The following is a 25652-nucleotide window of genomic DNA, read 5'->3' as shown; positions in this document are numbered from 1 at the left end:
GGCGGACTGAGAGCTTGTAGGGCTGCGGCACGTTTAGGTGACACCAGCCTTGTTCCTTCCTTTAGAATGCACCCTAGGTATTCTACCTGTGGCTGGCACCATTGTATTTTCTTCCTTGAGGCTAGATGCCCGGCGTGAGCTAGGTGTTGTAACAGTGATGTTGAATCGACCGCACAATCTTCAGCAGTTCGACTGCACAGGAGCAGGCCGTCCACATACTGTATTAGTACCGACCCTCGCTCAGAAGTCCAAGACTTGACAGTCTCGTTGAGTACCATAGAGAAGGCGGCTGGACTGTCTACATACCCTTGCCAGGTTAGTTGGCCCCCGGCCCAGGAGAAAGCAAACATAGGTTGGGCTTCCTCTGCAATGGGAATGCTAAAGAAAGCATTCGCTAAATCAATTACTGTGTAGCATAGAGAGTCTGCCGGTATGCATGAGAAAATAAAAGTGATGTCTGAGACTAGGGGTGGGAGGGGAATCACTTGTTTGTTTACTGCTCTGAGGTCTTGGACGAGTCTCCACTCGCCACTGGCCTTCTTTACAGGGTAAATGGGTGTGTTCCAGGGACTGATGATTGGTCTCAGGATACCTTTTGATATGTAATCATTAATTTGAGGGGAGATGCCTTTGACTTTCTCTGGGGGTAGGGGATACTGTTTTTGATATTGTATCCCTGCATCTGACCGCATTTGGGGTGCATATGGTGTGCAATTAATAAAGCCCACACTACCTTTGTTTTCTGCCCAAATTGTGTGATGGTCAAGGGAGGAAGGTATCATTAGAAAGAAACTCCTGTGTGCATGTCTTTTTGGGAACCCTCTGTGTGCATGTCGCTTAGGGCCATGTAAGTCACATAATGGTGAACTAGCGGTAAGGGAACCTTCTTTATTAAACTTAATGGTAATACACAGTTGTGCCAAGAGGTCCCGTCCCATAAGGGGCACAGGGCATGAGGACAAGACGGCAAAAGTTTGGGTACATAATTTCTGTCCTTCTGGAGTGGCTACAGTCAGTGGTGGAGTGATGGGATGGGTGACAGGTGTCCCATTAATACCAACAGAGTTTCCCTCGGTGCATTATTTGTGGCTGTGTAGGATATTGGGGTAGTGGTTGACGAGGGTTCTGGTATGGCAGATAACGGGGATACTGTGGGCGGGTCTGGGGGTTAAATCCCCTGCCTCTGCCTCTTGCTCTAATCTGTCCAGTCCTATAAGGGCACTGGGATTTCCAATGTCCTTGCTGTCCACAATTGCCTATATTTTCCAAGGCATTTGTTCCATGCACAGAAACAATCCTTCATGTATTGTGGGTCAGCCCCTTTGCAGGGAGGATAAGAATGCTTATGTACCTGACAAATTTTACTGACTTCTTGCCAGTCTTCCTCTGAACAAGGACCTTGGGGTCCTGGGTCATGGATTCCCAATTGGTGACACCTTTCCCGGACTTGTGTCCAAAATGGTTCTACCTGGGGGCCAGGGATCATATTACTGACAAATTCATAGGGTGATGGGGTGGCCATGGCTTGGGTTGCTGCAGAATTCCCCATCTAGTAGTCTGGGCAGTGTGTGTCTAGTGGCAGGACACAGGTGATAACACCCGGTTTGTCCAACAATCCGGTCTCTGGTCTGGGAGTAGGATCCCTGATCTTTTTTTGGGGCAGATGGACTTATATAAAACTATGAAGATTTACCCTTAATATACGATGAAGGGTAAATCTTTCCTGGTGGCGGGATATACCCCTCTTACACCAAGTCTGCAAGAGAACCCCCCTGGTCTGGTGGTCAGTAAAATCCACTTGTCATCTATTCTTAGGAAGAGTAGACCTAACGTGCAATGGGGGCAGGCGGATGCTATGTCACTACAAGAGGGCTCCTCATACTCTGCACTCATTTAAACAACAACAATTATTTTCCTTATACTCTATATTAAAACTTATACTCTATATACTTACACGTGTACCTAGAGAGAAACAGACATATTCTTAATATACTTTAAGACATGAAATAACCGTATTGCAATACATTTATCAATTTATAGTGCACTTTTAAAAAAAAAAATTTCAAATGGGCGTCCACTCCACCAATCCCTTTGTCACGGGCGTAATCTACTACTTCCCGTGTTAAAAATACTATTACCAATAGTTTTAAGTCAGACCAACCTAGTCGGACTCCCCTAAACCTATAAATTCCTTGCGAGCCCTTTTAACCTTCCGAGGGACCAGCCTAGTCCGCCGCGAAGGCACAGTTACTTCTTTTAATTTTAAACTAAGTTCGTAGCGGCCGCCCGGACAGAGTAAGTGTTTACACCATTCACCAATCAGGTAAAAAGAGTAAAGTGACTTACCTGTCGCAAGACGAGACGAACCCCACTTTGCTGGTACCAAAACTGTTAGGTTGCTCGTCTTCTGTAAGTAACCCCTGGTAGCCTAGGCTAGGATGGAAGAGCGGAGGTCCCTTTCACCGGTGGACAAACATCACACATACACACGATTGTACGTGAATAATGAATGTGTATATTGAAGCACACACAGCAGTTTTATTTAGTTTGAGCTAAAGGACAGCCCTGTGGTTTAGCCAATCAGGTAATTCATACATACATCGACATTTTTCTTAAACTCATGACATTATCTAAGTCAAAGGTGAAATACAGTCTTCTGATAGTTATTTCGTCATTTCAACATCTGCTGACTGACCATATTCTTGCGTAACCAGTCCTATCTTAGCTTTGTACCTCTTACCGCAGACAGATGCTTCCTAATATGTCAACATCTTGCATCTTAATTCTGAACTTTAGTGAAATGCACGCCTAAGCATATTATCTTAGACCTTTAACCTAGTATATCTTTTGGTAACCTTAATAAGTATTCCCTTATAATGACTAATGGCAAAATTCCTTTGGATGCAGAGAGACACCCAGTGGGACCAGTATCCCTGTGTCATCGGAATCACAGTAAAACCTTTTGGCTAAACAAAGGGCTTACAGGTTCCTGGTATTGCCTTATTCAGCAGGTGATGAGTTATGGGTTTCTCTCATTTCCCAAAGCCTCAGTCTTTTTTTTCTAAAGTGTGGTGGTTGGGGCCAGAGATCATCCATCTATAACAAAGTAGAAATATTTAGTGCTGCCTCCCAATCAGTAGAGCTCACAGGTGTCCGATCAGCAGTCTCACAGCTGTATAATATATGCATAAAAGTGATCTGCACCACCGTTGCTGCTCTTAAAATCCTGTTTATAGTTGAAACCTCAGTGTACAAGTCAGAGATTGTCAGGAACCATGAATAAGACTCAGACAGAAAATGCAGTAAAAATCAAACCTTTAATATAACGGTAAAAATTGTAAAAATCAGTAAACTTAGTGAAAACATAAGCCAGGGATCAGAAGCCAAAGCAGGTAATCACATGAGCCAGTAATCAGGAAACCAGAAATCAGCATAGTCGGAGGCAGAAGAACAGGATCAGGAACCAGAAGGGACATCAGCCGGGTAAAGTCTTTCACAGGAACAGAGCAGAGATACTCCAGATATGTTGTCCAGGTGAAGACATGAAAGGAGTGAGCAAGGCAGTTTAAACAGCCAGAAGAGCCTGACTGTAGGCGGGACTGATGAGCAGGTAATGATAACCAGGTAAGCCACTGTGGAAACAATGAGTGCTGACAATTATCTGACAGCTGAGCAGCCTGAGCACAGAGAAGAGAGCAGCTAAGAGCCCAGCCCCAACAGTACCCCCTCCTCAACGACCCTTCCCCCTCGGGAGGCACCAGGTTTGAGGGGAAAACATATATGGAAAGCACGGAGGAGGGCAGGAGCATGTACATCTGAGGATGAGACCCAAGCCTCTCCAATGAACAAAGCACTGTAGGCACCCATGAAACCTACGGGAGTCAATGATAGTTTATATTTCATACTCCTCATGGTTCTGAAACTGAACTGGGTGAGGACATGGTACCGAGGTGGTGAAGTGGTTGCACACCAAAGGTTTTAACAAGCAAACATGAAATACATTAGAAATATGCATGTTGAAAGGAAGGTCTAATGCGTAGGCCACTGGGTTGATCCTACGGAGAATACAGAAAGGCCCAATATATCACGGTGCCATTTTTCAGTGAGGGAATATGGAGTCAGAGGTTATGAGATGACAGCCAGACCCTCTCCCCAACCTGGTAGGAAGGCACGGGTAGGCGTTGGCGGTCAGCATGGAGTTTGTACCGATCACTGCCACATCGCAAGGACTCTTGGACCTGCACCCAAGTGGAACGGAGATCACTGAGATGCTCCTCTAATGCAGGAATTCTTTGAGGAACAAATGTGTCAGGCAACATGGGTGGCTGGAACCCATAATTGGAAATAAATTGAGACAATCAGGAAGCGGCTTTGATGGAACTATTTTGAGCAAACTCTGCCCAAGATAAGAGGTCTGACCAGTTATTATGGTGTTCAGAAATAGAGTAATGTAGAAACTGCTCCAAGGCTTGGTTGGCTCATTCTGCTGCCCCATTGGACTGCGGTTGATATATGGCTCCCTTAAGGCGGTCAAATAATTCCATAAGCAATGGGGTTGGATAAGCGTTCTTAATCGTGATGCAATTTAGACCCCTATAGTCGATACAAGGTCTCAGTTCACCACTCTTCTTTACAAAGAAGAAGCCAGCATCGGCAGGAGACGAGGATTTGCAGATGAACCCCCAAGAAAGCAAATCGGCAACATAGTCCTCCATGGCTTTATCCTCTGAGACAGACAAAGGGTAGACCCGGGCACAAGGAGGTGGGAGGCTTGGCACCAGGTTGAAGGTCAATTGCCCAATCATACAACTGGTGGGGAGGCAAAATACCTTTGTCCTCGCTAAAGACATTGCTAAATTTGCAGTACTTCTCTGGCAGAGGAGAGTGAAGACGCGCACAAGACCTTAACCACTTTCTGAAAACATGTTTTACTACATTTTGGCGACCAGGAAAGAACCTCAGCATGATGCCAATCAAAAGAGGGATTGTGCCTCTGTATCCAAGGATAACCAATGACCCACGGGGATATGAGGTGAGAAAATTACATGTTGTAAAAGTCTCCCAATAGCCTCAATAGCAAGTGGAGTGGCATGAGGCTGCAGCGGAATCGAGTGCTTAGACACAATGACACTATCTATGAACAAGCCTGCAGCCCCAGAATCGATTAGAGCCTGTGTATCGATGGAAGACTCAGACCAAGAATGGGTAACTTGGAACGAGAGGCTTATCCTTCAGGATAGCTGTGGATACAAAAACGCCACCTAAGGTCTGTACCCTGCAGGACCTCAGGTGCGGGAGTTTCCCGAATGGGTAGGACAAGACTTCAATAAGGGACCTGCCTGGCCACAATAAAGGCATGATTTCTCCCTCCTTCTAAAGGCCCTCACCTCCGCATAGAGACGCGTGAAGCCCAATTGCAGGGGCTCTACTTCACTGGCAGACTCGGTACTGGGAGGCATTGGAGGTGAGGGAGGCATGGGATGTGAGGGAAGCAAAGCTTGGAGTCAAACTTACAGGAGGCTTCCACAAGCGCTCCTTAAAGAAAGGTCTCTCTCAGAATCTGGAGTCAACGAGAATGGCAAGCGTCTGTAACGCTAAGGCAAACTGATCCATGCAGTGGTCCTGCTCATTCAATCTGGAAAAAATATTACCACTAGGAGGATTGACTGCATCTTCAGAATTCATGGCCTTCACCTACAGTCAGGAACCATGAATCAGACTGAGACAAAAAATGCAGTAAAAATCACATCTTTAATGTAATGGTAAAAATGGTACCGATCAGTAAACATAGTCAAAACATAAGCCAGGGATCGGAAGCCACTGCGGGTAATCAGGCAACCAAAAATCAGCATAGTCGGAGGCAGAAGAACAGGATCAGGAACCAATGGAACAAGAAAACCCGCCACTCCAGGTGAGACCAGGAAGCCTAATGATCCATCAATGTGTATCGATTGTTGCCGGGGGGAGAAAATCCACTGTGAAGGCATAAAAGGAATGAAAAAGGCAACCAAAAATCAGCATAGTCAGAGGCAGAAGAACAGGATCAGAAACCAATGGAACAAGAAAACCCGCCACTCCAGGTGAGACCAGGAAGCCTAATGATCCATCAATGTGTATCGATTGTTGCCGGGGGGAGAAAATCCACTGTGAAGGCATGAAAGGAATGAAAAAGGCAGTTAAAATAGGCTGTAGGCGGGACTGACGAGCAGGTAATGATAACTAGATGAGCCACTGTGGAAACAATGAGCGCTGACAATTATCCAACAGCTGAGCAGCCTGAGCACAGAGAAGAGAGCTGCTAAGAGCCTAACCCTGACAGAGATACAGTGAGTTAATGCATTTCAACCTACAAGGCTTTAGTCATACGACTAAAGCCTTGTAGGTTGAAACGCGTCAACTCACTGTATCCCTGACTTGTACACTGTGGTTTCTACAATAAACAAGATTTTAAGAGTGGCAACGGTGGTGCAGATCACTTTTATGGATATCATCCAGCAATACCCGTGAGCAAGTATAGAAAAGGTGTTCCTCATTGACAGAAGGTATTGTCATAATGCCACTTCATACATATGGCTATAATTTCATTTTAACTTAACTTTCAGCTGTCATTGATTTAGAGGTTTTTTTTGTCACAGACTCCTGCTTCAGTACTAAGGGAGCCTGGAATATTTAAATTTAATTGAAAGAATGAAAGATAGGACCACCCAGGATCTGAAGAGTAAAACATAAAACAATTACTGTTATTCTAAAAGAATATTACATTAAACATTGTAAATGTTCTCAAACTACGGCTTACAGTACCACAATTTACTGTGTTAAAATAAAATCAGATCCTTCATAGCCATTGCGGGTTGGACGTTAACCTGAGCCTTGTGGAAAGCTGTATGTTTCCACCTGAGGGGCTGAAGTGGAAACAAGAGATTTGGTTACATATTTGGCGATTTACTTGTGTGGGTACAGAAGGCTTTGTAAAAACATTACAGTGTAAAGTTAAACCAAAACTATAGTCTTACATATGTATATGGATTTTTACAGTGTGTTCTACTGGAAACGTTAAAATGCCACCTTTTCACCCCATAGATGCTTTCCCCATGCTCATACTAAATACCACAGACATTTATTATTGAACATGGATATGGATCTACCCTTTTTTCTGATTCTAGTGTCAAAGTCTATGTAAACCCAATCACTAAAAGCTCATATAAGCTTTAAAATCATTTTAAAAGTAATTTTCAATTTGTTTAAAGCTGAACTCCAGGAAAACAGTTAAATACATCTGCTTTATCTGCTAAAGGTTTTTCATTCCTGAAGTTTATACAGCTCTGGCAGGCATTTAAACTAACCTGGAGATCTATAATATCATTTATATAGGCATGGGGAAGGGTCACCGGATGATGTCCCCCGGTGATCCCGACCCTTATGACGTCACAGTCCCAGCATCCCGCGGCACTGTGGCATCATAATGGGCGGGGTCACCAGGTGACATCACCGGTGACCCCGCCCCATGCCTATATAAGTCGTTGCGCACTGTATCCACAGCATTACAGCAGGAGAGAGCGTCGTGTCAACATCTGAAGAAGAAGGAGGAAGAAGAAGAAGGAAGAAGAAGAAGGCAACGACGATGGAGAAGGCTGGGCCACCGCTAGCAAAAGAGCAGCAAAAGAGGAGAAGATAGCGGAGGAGAAGAACCAGAGAGCGGGAGAAGAGGCGGGAGAGTGGAGGAGTCGGAAGTGACCCCCAAAGTTGTAAGGAGACCCCAAAAGTCAGAAGAAGACCCCCAGAGCTGCCTAATAAATTACATTAATCTTAGGGTCCTCTTATTAAAGGGGACCCTAAGTATTAAAGTGTGGATATTAAAATATCCACACTTACAATTATGTTGAAACACTTGCAAAATGGTAAACACAGGAACTTCCAGTCTTGGCCGCGACCGGAAGTAACGATTGTGACACCTGGCTCCTACCCGACGCGTTGCGTCACAGACACGTGACTTTTTCAAAGGGTCCTCTGAAAGGTCCTTTGAAAAAGTCATGTGTCTGTGACGCAACGCGTCAGGGAGGAGCCAGGTGTCACGAGCGTTACTTCCGGTCGCGGCCGAGACCGGAAGTTCCTGTGTTTACCATTTCGCAAGTGTTTCAACATAATTGCAAGTGTGGATATTTTTTAATAAAGTGGTTTTAAAACGTTCTACACATGGGAGCCCCCCTTTTGTGTTCTCTATTATCCGGTGTATGTCTGGTGGACCTAATACATTGATGGGCTGACACTACGAGGAGAGGAGAAAGCAGCCAGTGGGACACACACATTACGCTGGATTTGACCATTAATGGTCTTCATTGGAGGTGAGAGGCTGGGGGAAATAGGTGGTGCACGAGCTTAAGCACTGAAGGATTGGTGGACTGTCATGGTTTTTTCCGAGCAGCTTGTTTGGAGCAGTTTTATTTTCCACTGCATGGATTTACTATATGATCACAGCATTTTGGAATTTATATTGCACTGATTTTTTATATGGTTTATGAACCATCTGCACATTTTGCACTTTTATGAATATTGCTGCTATTTGGACACTGTACTGCACTGATTATTTGTGTGGATATTATGGACTACACTGCACTTTGATTCTGTATTATAATTTTTAATTGTTTACATTGCACTCTGAATTTTATTGTACTTATCACTTTTCATAGTTATTTAAATTTTTTGCTGATTTGCACATTTTTCTCTGTATCAGGGTTATTGTTATCTTTCATGTTATTTTAGTTTTTTGAGGAAGTGGGGTAGCGCTGCATATTTCTTTATATAGATTTCAGTTTGGTGTTGAGATCACTTTTTATGCTGGCTGCTTCCCCTTATTGATTTTCTCATTAGCACTAGTGGAGTGTATTAGTATTTTTATTTTATTATCTATTTTTATTTTGTATACGGGTTGTGCGCACTAGCACTTTATTTTGTAGTCTTATTAAAGGGGGCTCCCGGATTCCGATAAGCTCCCCGCCCGGAGACCCCAACAACCAACGGCCAGGGTTGTTGGGAAGAGGCCCTTGTCCTCATCAACATGGGGACAAGGTGCTCTGGGGTGGGGGGAGCACAGGGCACCCCCCTTCCCAAAGCACCCAACCCCCCATGTTGAGGGCATGCGGCCTGGTACGGCTCGGGGGGGGGGGGGGGGGGCGCTCGCTCATCCCCACCGCCTTTCCTGACCGGCCGGGCTGCGTGCTCAGATAAGGGTCTCGTAAGGACCTTGGTGGGACCCCCATGCCATTTTTTCAGAGAGAGGGTTACCCTTAAAATCCACACCAGGCGACGGGGCTCGCAAGGTGTCAATCTCGCTGCTAAAAGCGTTGAGATTGACTTCCTTTTCTAGTCCCGTCGTAACTCATCACGTTCAGAATGAACGGACTTTAGTCCGTGTGTGGGGAAGTCCATTCATTTGGAAGTTAGCTGGAACTCTGTTGGAACTCTTTCGAGAAGACAGGCAGACCAAGTCTGCCGGAAATCCGGTCATGTGTGGGCAAGTCCGTTCGTTCGGAAAGTCAGAAAAATCTGGTCTTGTGTACAGGGCATTACAGGATGGAGTCTGGTAAAGGTAACAGCAGCAAATTTAAGCTCTCGGCCCCCGAGCATTCGTTCTCGCTCCGTAATCGGCTGGAGATAACATGCTGTGGCTTGTCAGTGTCTTACCTTCCCATGCAGAATGAGAGAGTCTGGGCAGAGCCCTCCCCTCTTTTTTATTAACAGCTCTATTGGTTTCTATGCAGAAGTAAGGCTGATTTTGCACTTTCTAGCTTTAGTAAATAAACCCCATTGTGTACTTAAAAGTGGGGTATGCCTGTAAACATTTCTTATTGATAACAAGGAATACAGCTATGTATGATAGAGGACAGGAACAAAGGCATGGTATGGAGGAACCAATGTAGGGTGGGGATAGGTGGGAGGAAAATAATGGGTAAGGAGTAGCGGGGAGACCGCCAACACTAAGCCCTGAGACTATCGTTGGGCACACAACCATATAAGGCCTAAAGACACCCAAATATACATTAAATGTAGATAACCGAGAACGTGGGAAAAGAAAGAGAAGAAGCAGAGAAAAAAAAGGGGGGGGGGAATAGAGAAGGAGAAGAAGAGGGTCAACCTGGAGCTCATTGAGGAGTCGGGATATAACAAATCCACGGGTACCATATCTTATTGAACTTTTTAGAACCATTATGAACTATGGTATATGAGTGAGCTTGTCATTAACCATGATCCAATTGAGTTTACTCTTGGCGTAATCAAAGGGCATAACTGAGTACTTCCCATACCTAACAATTGTGATCCTCGCTGCCAGCAATATATAAATGATCAATTTCACTTCCTGGGCACTTCATCAGGCAGTTTGTGAAAAAGGGCTGCTTCTGGGGATCTGCAAATGTTCACCTCTTTCCCAGAATTTTTAAGATTAAATATCCTGATCCAGAACTTAGTTACAAGGGAGCATCAGGGCTGTCTTTAATATTGATTGGACCCTGGGCAAAAATTTCCTTGGACCCCTCCCCCCCCTCCGCAATGCAATTTCACTCTCCACCTGCTCTGAGACATACAATAAAAAGCAGCTAGGCTTAAAATCTGTTTACTGTATCAGATCAGGCAAAAATTGCAATTGGTTGCCAGCAGTTACAGCATATCATTACTGCTTACTGACTGGTTGCTAGAGGTTACAGCACACATTACGACTCACTGATTCGTTGCTAGAGGTTACAGCAAATGATTTCTGCTTGTCAATTGGTTGATAGAGATTACTGTACAGTAATACTGCTCACTGATTGGTTGTTAGAGGTTACAGCACATCATCTCCTCACTGCAGGGGGCATGATGTATATATGACTACCACCTTTATTTACATATCAATGCCATGGGCTGCCGCTATTTACAGATGAATGATGTCATTATTTACATATGAATACCAGTTATTTACATGTAAACACAGGGTCTGCAGATGAGCAATCTGTAAACAACAATAGGGCAGAGCTGGGCAGCATTAGTAGCAGCACTTCACACTGAGATATCAGGACACAGCACAGGACTAAAACTTCAAGGGAAGGGAATTTAAACTGGGATAATTGGCAAGTATGAGGCAGCTGCTTTGGGCCCCACAACAATGACAGGGCCCAGGGCAGCTGCCCCTTTTGCCCTGCCTTAAAGACGGCCCTGGGGGGCATTGCCACCATTTGCTATTTTTTTATACTTACCTTTTTTTTGTAGATCTTGATAGGCTAAAGCCATCTGGTGCTGGAATGAAACTACTGCAGGGAGCAGTTCTAGAATGGAGGTGAATATTGCAGCTAGAGCATTTAAAAAAAAAATGCATCCTTGCTGGGGGGCTAATTAAATAAATGCTTGGAGTCATAGGGCAACTGCCAATGTTTCCCTATGGTGAACATAAAAAAAAAAAAGTATTCAGCTGCCATATCATGCAGCGTCCACATATATTTGGAAATGTATAGACAAAGACCACTATTTCGAAAACCATATAAGACAGGTCTGCATTACTGATGTCCTGTTATTTAGAAATATATTCGAAATTCTGGTTTATTTCATTGTATATCATCAAATAACATTGCAGCACAGCTGTTTTAAATGTAAAATATTACAATGAAAAATTGGTTTATGGAAACGTGAATCAAAATATACAGATGGAGATACATAAAAAGCCTTATCTTCGTATATGCTCTACCTTACATTTGTTCCTGGTTAGCGGAATGGTGAGATATGATCTTTGCATGAGTAAAGACAAATACTGCGACTTGTTTTGCTGCTATAGTCAGAATTAATTTTGTCCACAATGGAGATTTTGTTCATTGCAGAGTAGAGGAGTTATAGCTTGAACATTTTTCTTCAGCTAATCTGCAATTTTTCAATGTTCTCTTAAGATGAGTTGTGTTTTCTCCTGAGCTAGGGAAGAAATAGATTGGAGTTATATACTTTCAGTTACATGGCAGAGAAATACTTCAGAAATAGACCACAGATCTAAGATTGCCCTATTTTCATGCATTGTAGACTCAAGTTGGCTATAGATCTGTTCCAGAGAATATTGTAAGTAGGAAGGCTGCCTCTCCAATTGCTTGCCACCCAAACCTTCTGCAATCTAGTCTCCACTCCAGAGTGTTTTATATGCAAATGTGGTACTTACAAACTAAAAGAATCATTCCTTTTTCTGTAGAGAAAACAGAGCTTATAAGGCTAGCCATTTGCGGCTCACCTTGTCAACCCAATTTCAAGCCATTGGTGGCCCTGTTGGCACCATTGGCTCAAAAAACTTTGATTGAAAAGCGAAAGGAGCTGGGTTGAAAATTGTTTGCCATACAATGACTGCAGTCTTTAAGTCTTTAAATTGATTGCAAAGTTTCAGGTTTTTTTCAATAAAAATAACAAACATGTTATACTTACCTGCTCTGTGTCCCTCTTTGGCTTTCCTAGCCCCTCCCTCCTGTTGAGTGCCCCCACAGCAAGCAGTTTGATATGGGGGCCCAGACCCAAGTCACAGCTCCCTGTGTCCATTTAGACATGGAGCTGCGGCCCGGCCCGGCCCCGCCGCCTTTATTTCCTAATTGGCCGGCTGACTTTGATTGACAGCAGCAGGAGCCAATGGCGCCGTTGCTGTGTCTCAGCCAATCAGTAGGGAGAGTCTCGGACAGCCGAGGCATTCATGGGCATCAATGGACAGAGAAGGTGATCAGGTAAGTATTAGGCGGTGCTGGGGCGGCTGCTGCACATGCATAGAATGCATTAAGATAAAAAATCTTATGACTTTACAACTCCTTTAAAGCGGAGGTCCACCCTAAAGTGGACCTTCCGCTCATTGGAACTCTCCCCCCCTCCGGCGCCACAATTGGCACCTTTCAGGGGGGAGGGGGGTGCAGGTACCTGTACAGTACAGGTATCTGCACCCACTTCCGGCGTAGATTCTGCAGAAGGTACGCCCCTTTCCACAGAATCTACGCCCCTTTCCGAAGGTCCCCCGCTGCCTGCTGGGAAACACACGGATCCCAGAGACAGCGGGGACCATCCTTATTGCGCAGTGCGACTCGCGCATGCGCAGTAGGGAACCGGGAAATGAAGCCGAAAGGCTCCACTTCCGGATTCCCATAACCAAGATGGCGGCGGCAGCACCCGAGAAACGATCAAGAGATCGGCTTTGGGTGCCAACATCGCGGGTGCGCTGGGCGGGTAAGTGTCATTATTTTAAAAGTCAGCAGCTGCAGTATTTGTAGCTGCTGGCTTTTAAAAAAAACGGCGGACTCCCGGCGGACTCCCGGCGGACTCCCGGCGGACTCCCCGCGGACTCCCGGCGGACTCCCGCTTTAAGGTGCAGCCATGATTTGGACCAGTGCACAAAGAACCTTAAAGACATGGATGAGTGAGTTTGGGGTGAAGGAACTTGACTGGCCTGCACAGAGTCCTGACCTCACCCCAATAGAACACCTTTGGGATGAATTAGTGCGGAGACTGTGAGCCAGGCTTTCTCGTCCAACATCAGTGCCTGACCTCATGTCAGAAACCATGAACCAGACCAAGACAGAAGTACAATTAAGTCAAACTTGTTTATTAATAAAAAATAAAAAGGTAAATAGAATAAGCGTAGACAAAGCATAGCCAGAGTCCAGTAACCGGATCGAGTAGTCAGCCAGTCCAGAGTTAAATAACCAGATTGGGTAATCAGCCAGGCCAGAAGTCAGGGATCCAAGTGGATCAACAGCAAGCAGGATAAGGAGCCAGAAGAGATGTCAGCGAGCCAGTCTTTAAACAGAACCGCAGGAGATGGTTTCTTGTGATGTGACCAAGGCGAAGGCAGAGATGAAGTGAGCTGGACAGCTTTAAGTAGGAAGGTTAGACAAGCAAGATCAGGAACAGCTGGGTAACTATGGAGAGAGATGAGAGCTGGCAATTAGCCGACAGCTGAGCAGCCAGCCCAGAGAAGGAAGGGCTAAGCCAGCCCTGACACCTAACAAATGTGCTTCTGGAAGAATGGTCAAATATTCCCATAGACACACTCCTAAACCTTGTGGACAGCCTTCCCAGAAGAGTTGAAGCTGTTATAGCTGCAAAGGGTGGGCCAATTCAATATTGAACCCTACAGACTAGGACTGGGATGCCATTAAGTTCATGTGCCTGTAAAGGCAGGCATCCCAATACATTAAGCAATATAGTGTATTTTTTTATATATATGTAGCGGTACACCCTTGGGGGCTGCTACATTGTTCTATTTCCCACTGGCTAATCGCGGGCGCTCAGGACTACCCTTCCCTCTGAGACCTCAGGTTCCATACTCGCAGTAAAGATCACACTCTATCGTAATTAAAGAATATAATACGTTTACTGGAAAATATGTATTTGCTCAGAGGAACTCCTCTCTGATTTAGTAATACAACAAATAAGTACAGTGAAGGTATTGTCAAAGGTTGATATAAACACACTCTAAACAACTTACATATGTGGACGCATCTCCAAGTGGGACTAATGCTCAGGGTGATAAGATATTGAATCTGGGCACCTTCCCACTTCCAACACGACCGTGCAAACACTCAAAAAAGCCCTGAAATACACTATGCAGTGTTAATAAAATAAAAAGTGAATAAAATAATGTAACACAATGGGGTTACTCAAGAGCTCCCCCTGTGGAGAAATGCAGTTCTTTGTATGTAGCGGCAACACTGTAAGGCCTTACAGTAAATTATGTAGTCTCTTGTCTACTGTCTTCAGCTAGCCATTATACAGCAGTATTTGTATTCCATAGGGTTTGCAGATGGTAATGTGACGTAAAGTAATGAACAACAGTAACTTCAATTGTACAATGCACTTATAAACTCCTTTCCTGGCGATGTACCCCCACCGTCAGTCAACTGTTAGTGAAGTTAGGCTTTGAGGCTTATCTGAGCACAGTCTAATTGAAAGGACTGTTCCGTGGGACTACAGGTCTCAGCAATACTATTAGATTAGTCTAAGTGTGTGAAGTGCTGTATATAACTTCTGGGCAACAGCCCTCTCACCACACCAGGCCTGGATAACTTGATACCTCCGCTCCGGTGGTCTCAGTCCTGCCACCAACCAGCTCTGTCCCGCTGTACCACTCCGCAAGATGACCAGGACCCTCGTTTGGCTCCGTCAGACGTTCCAGATACTCTGGTCAGATCACACTGCTGCTCCAGCACACTGTGGTAAGACACTCTCAGTAGTTGCTGTTCTGCTCCGCACGATGCAGGCCACGGCTCTTCAAACACGCACCCACAGATCCCTGTAGGCAGGCCACGTGTCTCAGCAAGAAGAGACAGAAAATGGCTGCGCTGGGCCTTTTATAACCTACCCAGCATGCAGTTCAGCCACTCAGTGTTCATGGGTAGGTGAGTGGGCATTGTTGGTAAGTGAGTCCTTTCACAAAGTAAACAATTAAGTCACTTCCCGCTTAGCTGTTATGTGAAAGTTAAACAAGCCTTTTTCTATTGCATTCCAGTAGAGGAAGCCAAGTAGCAATCTAGCAGCGTGGTCTTGCTTTATAACATTGCCTGGTACACACACACAAATATATATATATATATATATATATATATATATATATATATATATATATATATATATATATATATTTTTTTTTTTTTATTTAATTATTTATAGAAAAAACTATGAGACACGTTCTCCAATGCAAAAATTCAAAAAAATCAGATGCTCTACAAGGCATAAAATAGTTACATGCTACTGTACAGTTACGAGCGTACCATGCTCTTCATCAGGCTTCTTGCCATATTTATCCCCTTCCCGCCGAGCGTACGCAGATCTGCGTACTCGGCTTCCGGGGGGTATACCGGGATGATGCCCGCACCTGCAGGCATCATCCCGGTACCGTTTTTTACAGCTGGCGATTGGCTTTCCAGCCATAACAACCGATGCGGCTAAAAGCCGCTCGGCTGTTATGCCGGAGGAGCGGGAGGGGACGTCCCCCCCTCCCGCCGCCTCTCGCCACTGTTACCGGTGCTCCCGCTCGATCGGGAGCACCGATTAGCGATCCGTCGGCTCTGGCTGCTGGGGAGGAACTGGAACGAAGCCGTAATCGGCTTCGTTCCAGTCTCCTCATCGTAAACACGGAAGCGACGTCATGACGTCACTTCCCGTTTACTCGGCTGCCAATGGCGCCGCTTTTAAAAAAATATCCGGTATTCAGAATCGCCGTTTTCGGCGATCTGAATACATTGACGTGTAAAGGAGGGGTGGGGGGTCTTTTAGACCCCCGATCCCTCCATAAAGAGTACCTGTCACCACCTATTACTGTCACAAGGGATGTTTACATTCCTTGTGACAGCAATAAAAGTGATCAAATTTTTATTTTTTTTTTAAAAACAATTTAGTCATTTTAAAATAAATAAAATAAATAAAAAAAATAAAAAAAAATGTTCAAAGCGCCCGCCGTCCCCGCGAGCTCGCGAAGCAAAGAAAACGCATACGGAAGTCGCGCCCGCGTATGTAAACGGTGTTCAAATCACACATGTGAGGTATCGCCACGATCGTCAGAGCAAGAGCAATAATTCTAGCAGTAGACCTCTGTAACGCTAACCTGGTAACCGTAAAAATTTTTTAAAGCGTCGCCTATTGAGATTTTTAGGTACCATACTTTGTCGTCAATCTACAAGTGCGCGCAATTATAAAGTGTGACATGTTTGGTATCTATTTACTCGGCGTAACATTATCTTTCACATTACGCAAAAAAATTGGGCTAATTTTACTGTTTTTTTTTTTTTTTTATTCATGAAAGTGTCCCTTTTCCCAAAAAGTTGCGTTTAAAACACCACTGCGCAAATACCGTGTGACATAAAATATTGCAACAATCGCCGTTTTATTCTCTAGAGCCTCTGCTAAAAAAATATATATAATGTTTGGGGGTTCCAAGTAATTTTCTAGCAAAAAATATGGATTTTAACTTGTAAACACCAAATTCCAAAAATAGGCTTAGTCATGAAAGGGTTATATATATACTGTTTATATTAATAATTTGTATTCTCCTGCATGTAGCTGAAGTTTCAATCAGACAAGCCAGGGTCTCAAATCTTGCATCTTCCATTGTCCTGTCTAACTTACTGTGTTCTGGAACTCTTTTACCATGCATTAAATGTCACCTGAAAAACAAAGATTACATATAGATTGTAAAAAAGTAGCAGATGAAAAAACCTATAAACTTGAAAAAAATACTAAAATAAAAAAATAGACACAAACCATTTTTAACAACACAGGGCACTACAGCAAACAGTGCATTTGCATGCTATTAAAAACATATGGCACTACAATGCATGCGTACAGATTATGGCAGTGCATAGGTGTGAATGGGCCTTTAAAGGTTTCCCTGTTACCCCAGCATCAGATAGCTCTATAAATGCAGAATAATAAACAGACTCGCATTTATAAAAGTAAGGAATACATTTAAAATATCTTATACTATATATCTTACTGAAATGTTTAAGCAAGGAGGGAGCATACATTTCTTATTTTTATCATTTGGGATAAAAAAAAAAAAGTTTACTTTAAACGCAGGCGTCTTGAATCCTGCTAGACTCCGAGTGTCTTTATTTGATGCAGGTAGAGAAGTATTAAAAAAAATCCATTTACCCTGTAAGTAAGTTTACCGGCAGGAAAGTCTGACAGGGACGTTGTTTATGAGAGTGAGAATACCTCCTGCTTAATTTTATGTCGGTAATCAGACTTTTTTTTTTTTTAGGGGCAAAAGTCATGCTGACTGGGAGAGAAATTTTAGTGTCTCGGAATACGGCTATTAAAATAAATTTGTTCTCCAAGTAATTCTAGTCTGATGATGGGATGCCCAAATGATTGTAGTTTACTGCTACAGAAATTGGAAGCGTGTCTTGCTTTTATACTTCACATTGTATTTTATTTTGGCTGCGGCTTGAACTTGAGTCTACACTTTGTTCTGGACACGTTTTAAAGTGAGGTTGTCACCCATGCATAAAATCGCAATGGCTGCCAAAATTATACATACACTCCAGTCAAAGCACCTTGTTTTACAATCAAACTGATTTAGATGATTTAGCTCAACTGCTGATTAGCTCAAGGTATCATGCAGCCATTTATGATCAGAACCTGGGTACCCTGATAAATTTCTATAGCCTCTTTAATCTAACTGAATCCAATCTAGAAATCTGTAGTGGTTGGTATCCTCTTCCAAACAGCCTTGAATCTGAGTTCATGAAAATGTAGGCAAATGTTCTTTGGTTTCTGCATGTCCCTCTCTGACATTACACATAATGAATTAGAAATTTAATTTTAATGTACAATAACGTGCAGAGGTTTTAGGCAGGAGTGTAAAAATTCTGTAAATTAAAAATGCTTTCAGAAATAGAAGCGTTAATAATTCATTGTAGTCAATTATCAAAAGGGAAAGTAAATGAACAGAAGAGAAATCCAAATTAAATCAATATTTGGTGTGATCACCCTTTGCCTTCAAAACAGCATAAATTCTTCTAGCATGTTCACTTATTAATGCATAGAAATGATCACTTATAGCACATTTTGATATACTCTTTATTATCTGTATGCATTGTACAAAGTGTATTTCTTTAAAACTTTACAATAAAAATAAATTGTGAAAAATAAATAAATAAATTCTTGTATAGTTTTTAAAGGAACTCGGTAGATAGGTTTTTCCAAACAACTACTATGTAGACTGCCTCAAATCCTTCTGTCTCGTCATGTAATCCCAGACAGACTCAATGCTGTTGAGATCAGGGCTCTGTGGGGGCCAAACCAGCACTTCCAGAACGCTAAAGATAGTTGTTAATGAGATTGGCTGTTTGGGGTCGTTGTCCTGCTGCATAATAAGTTTGGGACCATGGCATCTGGATGGCCATGGATAAGTATCTGCCTGTGTTTCTCAGCATTGAGGGCACCATTGATCCTGATCAAATCTCCAACTCTATTTGCAGAAATTCAGCCCTAAACTTGGAAGGAACGTCCTTTGACAAAAAAACTGCCTCCTGCTACAGCCAAATATTTCAAATTTTGGCTCAACAGTCCAAAATATTTTCTGCCCTTTTTCTGCACCCCAGTCCCTATTTTTTTGTGCACAGTTGAGTCGCTTAGCCCTGTTTCCAGACTTCTCTTGATAGTAGATGGCTGTACCTGGGTCCCACTGGTTTCTGTCAGCTGTGTCCTGATGACACTGCTGGACATTTCCATTGTTTGCATGATGTATCTTTCATCTGCTACATTAAGTTTCCTTGGCCAACCACTGCGTCTACAGTCCTCAACATTTCCTGTTTCTTTGTGCTTCTTCCAAAGAATTTGAACAGCACATCTTGAAACCCCAGTCTGCTCTGAAATCTTTGCCTGGGAGAGACCTTGCTAAAGCAGTTTAACTACCTTGTGTCTTGTTGCTGTGCTCATTCTTACCATGGTGTATGATCTGTGACTTGAAAACTTGAAAAAGTCCGCCTGACAGGCAGACCTGATCGAACAGCCCGTGTGAAAGGGCCCTAAGAGATCTACCTGTCACAAGGGTGAGATTGATTTATTTTCTGCAGTCCATGCAGTGCCACTGCTGTGTCACCGCTATCAGGCCTCAAGCTCCAGTGCCCACCAGTTTGGTCTCCTGCAGAGATGCGGGCATGCAGGCTCATGTTCTAACATGGACTCCTGCGCTACCAAGAGAAAGAAGTTTTTAGTGCAGTCCAGTAAAAGCTATTCAACCACTCCCTCCACTACTGTAGTGTTAGGCTCCATGGGTCGGACTCTATGGTTGACTTCAATCCCCATGATCATCAGTGGTCTGCATAGAATTCTATAGGCTTTCCTGGCTTTAGCTCTACCCCTGCTAACTGGAGGAGTGCAACAAAACATCCAGGATAACAATAAGAAGTGAAAGCAAAACTACCTGTAAAGAGGGTTGTGGCAGGAGTCACTTTTGGGCACAGGATGACTAAGAAAATATATCTTGGATTACTTAAAATGGGACAGTAATATTTATCCACAATATCTTCCAGGATATATGTAAAGACTATTCTTGGTTTGTTTGATACTGAACTCAACATGTTAATTGAAAGAGCTGATCACATTGGCCTCTGTACAATGTAGGAGACGGGCCGACTCCTTGTGGAGCACCTGCTGTTGTGAGAATGTCCTGTGTTTAAACTTATGATAATGTATCATCTACTGTGTGAAGCTCAATGACAACAAGTCTGACCTGTAGTGAAATCCTGATTTATCATAACAATGACCAGGCTGCTTAAAGGGATTAGGTAATGAGCTCATGTTAATTAGGTTTCTGGTCACAGGTGTATGCTCAGAGTAATATGAGCAGGAGGTATACACCTCCTCTTTTTACTGTATATAAAGACTTGTATTCCTTTCAATAAAAGTTCATTCCTGTTTGAACCTCAATACAGGGCCTCGTCTCCTACTTGGGGGAGAATTATTCTTATGGTTTCTTGTTCGGCTGATTGGAGTGTTCGGTAGCTGCCTTTGGGTTCGGAAATGGAATGTCCTAAATGGCTTTAACCCCTTTCATACTCGGGGTGGTGTTACAAGGGCAATGTTTCCTTCTCCATGTTTATTTAGTCCAGCACCTGGCTACGTCAGGATACAGCTTATGCAATAATAATTAAAAAATATGTTTATTTACCTTTAATGTAAGACAACCAGGCATATTCCTATTTGCAAAGCATACTTGGTTAATTATGATCTCTGTGGAGGAGGGGTTTGCCTTCATCATTGCAGCAGGCATTATCCTGCTAAAGTTCATTTTGACTCGCTTTTTAAAGTGGTTGTAAACCCTTACAAACCACTTTGACCTACAGGTAAGCCTAGATTAAGGCTTACCTGTAGGTCCAAGAAATATCTCCTAAACCTACACGGTTTAGGAGATATTTGTCAAAACACAGGCACCGCTGTCTATGGCGCATGCGCATGGCGTGCAGGCGCACTGAGCGCGCCGCTGTCAACGGCGATATGCCGCGAGTAGCGGCTCCCGTGCACATGCACGGGAGTGACGTCATCGCAGCTTTGTCGAATGACAGCGCCGGAGCAGCAAGACCCACCGAGAAGATGGAAGCTCCGTACACAAGGTGACAGCGGTGACTTCGCTGGCCCCTGTGTCAGGTAAGTGACACATAATGGACTACTATGCGATGCATAGTAGTCCATTATGCTTTAGGGAATCAAAGAGGAAGTAAACCCATCAGGGTTTACTTCCTCTTTAAGTAAATGAGTCAATGTTTTCTCATAAGCAGATCTTATATAAGAGCACATTGGGTGTATTTCCATTAAGTTGGTGAAGGAATTTCCATTTGCTCTTTCGAAGAATTTGAACACTGAAGTTTTTCTGGATTTTTTTGTGTGGTTCAATCGGGACATTTTATTCTCTTGCATGTTTTTTTCTCTGGTTTCCTTTTAGCCAGCCCCGCATATTTTTAATATTTGTGTATATTCACTTATGGCACATTGAACTTTATTTGAATTTACAATGTTTACTGTTTGTTTAATTCAAGAATTTTTTTATTTTTAATCAATAATGTCTTAGAGCGCCCTCTACACCTATCTAATCATTTTCTTTTGCAATTTTCACCTATTGTCTATTAGTTTGGCGCGGAGTATACCAATTTTTTTCACTTGGTGAATATTCATCACTAGCTAGATGGCTTGAGAATGCCCATGGTTGATATAAACCACATAGCTCCTGTCACACAGAAATTGCTCAATAATTCCTTTCTTTACTCTTGAATAATCTAGAGCCTTTCCAGCAGCCCCGTTTGATATTTATTGCATTTCTCACAATTCACATTATTTAATAGTTTAATGTAATGACCTGAGATGATGAATGCAATCTTCCCTGATCTACAAATTACATTATCAAAAGTGTAATGACTATAAAGAAAATACAAAAAGGTTTACTTGGTTTAATAAAAGAAAAATTAAGAGATCACAGAAAGGAACCTACTTAAACTTCATCTACTATAGGTGCTCATAAATGAAGCATTTCATCAGAAGTAAGGCCGTATTTACCATAATAAGGTAAGAGGGGGCAGAAACAAGTCCCGAAATGTTACAGTTTTCCCCAGATCGGTAACAGAGGGGAAATCTTTCAGTCGGGAAACTGGTTCCAGTGTTTAAGAGGGGTGTGTTTTTGGCACAGAATTTGAAGGAAAATCTTCCCAAGAAATACTGTACAGTAGATAAACGAAAATAAATGAGAAGGGCTTTAACCATTCCTTATTTCATCCAAAAATAATTTTTAAAAGTTTTGGCTGTGTTACATATACAGTACTACTGAAAACGCTTAAACGGGGTAAGAGTTCCATCAATGAAAAGATATATTGAAACTGGGTACCTTTCTTTCTAAAAATATATAAAATTATATTTGTACATTATGAAAAAAAATCTTAAGCCGCGTACACACGGGGCGGACTGTCTGGCCAACTTAGTCCGTCAGACAATCCGACGGACAGTCCGTCATACTTTCGAATGAACGGACTTGACCACACACACCACTTTTTGAGCGGACTAATACGGCGTACTAAGTCCGCCATACTATCCGCCCTACTTTTGAAATGAACGGACTCGCCCACACACGCGGAGGAAGTCCGCTCATTTCGAGCGCGTCTCCAGGTAGGCGGGGCCCGCGAAGGAGACGTCGCTGGCCCCGCCGCCTGGTATGGACTTAAAGGGGAACCCCAACGCCGAAAAAAATCGGCGTGGGGGTCCCCCCCGAAGTCCACAACAGACCCTTGTTCGAGCACGCTACCCGGCCGGCCAGGAAAGGGGGGCGAGCGAGCGCCCCCCCCTCCTGAGCCGTACCAGGCAGCGTGCCCTCAACATGGGGGGGTGCCTTGGGGAAGGGGGGGCCGCGCGGCCCCCCCACTCCAAAGCACCTTGTCCCCATGTTGATGAGGACAAGGGCCTCTTCCCGACAACCCTGGCCGTTGGTTGTCGGGGTCTGCGGGCGGGGGGCTTATCGAAATCCGGGAGCCCCCTTTAATAAGGGGCCCCCGGATACCGGCCCCCCACCCTATGTGAATGAGTATGGGGTACAATGTACCCCCTACCCATTCACCTGTAAAATAAAAGTACAAAAAAAAACACAACACACAAGATAAAATACTTTATTGCACAGCTCCGGGGGTCTTCCGTCTTCGGGGGTCTTCTCGCCGGACTCCTCCGCTATCTTCTTGTAGCTCTTTTGCTAGTGGAGGAGTCCGGCTTTCTTCCTCACCGCCGGCCTCTTCTCCCGACTTCGGGGATCTTGTCCCCCTCTTCGGTTCTTCTGCCGGGCCACCGCCTGTAAAAGAGCTATAAGAAGGCGCGGTGGCCCGGCAGAAGAACCGAAGAGGGGGACAAGATCCCCGAAGTCGGGAGAAGAGGCCGCCGGTCTTCTGTCGCCGCCGTCGCCGCCGCCTTCGGTTCTTCTTCTTCTTCTTCTTCTTCTTCTTCTTCTTCTCCAGGAGATGTTGCCTCGACGATCTCTCTGGCCGGAATGCCAGGGACGCACTGCGCGGCCACTTATATAGGGACAAGGGGCGGTGTCACATGGCTTTATGTCACATGGGTTGGTGTCACATGGTGACCCCGCCCCCTTGCGATGTCATAGTCCCCATGTGACATCAATCCATGTGACCAACCCATGTGACATAAAGCCATGTGACACCGCCCCTTGTCCCTATATAAGTGGCCGCGCAGTGCGTCCCTGGCATTCCGGCCGGAGAGATCGTCGAGGCAACATCTCCTGGAGAAGAAGAAGAAGAAGAAGAAGAAGAAGAAGAACGGAAGGCGGCGGCGGCGGCGACAGAAGACCGGGCCACCGCCTGTAAAAGAGCTATAAGAAGGCGCGGTGGCCCGGCAGAAGAACCGAAGAGGGGGACAAGACCCCCGAAGTCGGGAGAAGAGGCCGGCGGTGAGGAAGAAAGCCGGACTCCTCCGCTAGCAAAAGAGCTACAAGAAGATAGCGGAGGAGTCCGGCGAGAAGACCCCCGAAGACGGAAGACCCCCGGAGCTGTGCAATAAAGTATTTTATCTCGTGTGTTGTGTTTTTTTTTGTACTTTTATTTTACAGGTGAATGGGTAGGGGTACATTGTACCCCATACTCATTCACATAGGGTGGGGGGCCGGTATCCGGGGGCCCCCTTATTAAAGCCCCCCGCCCGCAGACCCCGACAACCAACGGCCAGGGTTGTCGGGAAGAGGCCCTTGTCCTCATCAACATGGGGACAAGGTGCTTTGGAGTGGGGGGGCCGCGCGGCCCCCCCTTCCCCAAGGCACCCCCCATGTTGAGGGCACGCGGCCTGGTACGGCTCAGGAGGGGGGGGGCGCGCTCGCTCGCCCCCCTTCCCTGGCCGGCTGGGTAGCGTGCTCGAACAAGGGTCTGTTGTGGACTTGGGGGGGACCCCCATGCCGATTTTTTTCGGCGTTGGGGTTCCCCTTTAAGTCCATACCAGGCGGCGGGGCCAGCGATGTCTCCTTCGCGGGCCCCGCCTACCTGGATACCCGCTCGAAATGAGCAGACTTTTCTCCGGGTGGGAAAAGTCCGCTCTTTTCAAAAGTACGGCCGACTGGCACACACACGGGCGGATTGTCCGCCGAAATGCGAGTCCGACGGACAGTATTACGGAAATTCCGAAATACTTAGTCCGCCAGACTGCACGCTGAAAAAGTCCGCTGAAGCCCACACACGAGCGGACTGTCCGCTGAAATGTGTTTCGGCGGACTAAGTAGGCCAGACAGTCCGCCCGTGTGTACGTGGCTTTAGTTTTACAGCAATACTTAAAAATAACTAAAGCTGTTGGATAAGCAGAACAGCCAAAAATGTATTATTTTCAGAAGTCTCTATACTTCCTTATCACGGGTTTCCTTTTAAAAAAGAAGGGCCCCATTCTAAACATATTTTAAGAGGAGTAGAGTATGAGTATCTCACCCACACCAACCTCACTGCTTTTCAGAAGCCTGGGGGGCCAGATAATGGTTAAAGTTGAACTCCGGTGAAGTGACCGGTCTTTTTTACAAGAAGCTCCTGTACAGTGGTAAAGTTTCATACTAGATTACTGCACAGATCTGGAGAAAATACACTGAGAACCAGTAGCGGTTGGTGCTCAAAATATTTGGGGGGCGCAAACAAACTAAAAAATACTGAACCCCCCCCATCAATTGCAGCCACACTGTGCCCATCAAATGCAGCCATTGTGCCCATCAAATGCAGCCACTGTGCCCATTAATTGCAGCCATTGTGTCCATCAAACGCAGCCACTGTGCCCATCATATGCAGCCTCTATGCCCAACATATGCAGCCATTGTGCCCATCATATGCAGCCATGTGTACCCATCATATGCAGCCACTGTGCCCGTCAAATGCAGCCACTTGTGCCCATCATATGCAGCCACTTGTGCCCATCATATGCAGCCATTGTGCCCATCAAACACAGCCACTGTGCCCAGCAAATGCAGCCACTTGTGCCCATCAAATGCAGCTGCATGTGCCCGTCAAAAGCAGCCACTTGTGCCCATCATATGCAGCCACTTGTGCCCATCATATGCAGCCACTTGTGCCCATCATATGCAGCCATTGTGCCCATCAAACACAGCCACTGTGCCCAGCAAATGCAGCCACTTGTGCCCATCATATGCAGCCACTTGT

This window comes from Lithobates pipiens, unplaced genomic scaffold (assembly GCF_037356315.1).
Source record: "Lithobates pipiens isolate NorthernLeopardFrog02 unplaced genomic scaffold, aLitPip1_a1.2 Scaffold_23, whole genome shotgun sequence".
Classification (NCBI taxonomy): Eukaryota; Metazoa; Chordata; class Amphibia; order Anura; family Ranidae; genus Lithobates; species Lithobates pipiens.
The sequence above is the reverse complement of the archived record's forward strand: the minus strand, read 5'-3'. Positions refer to the sequence as shown.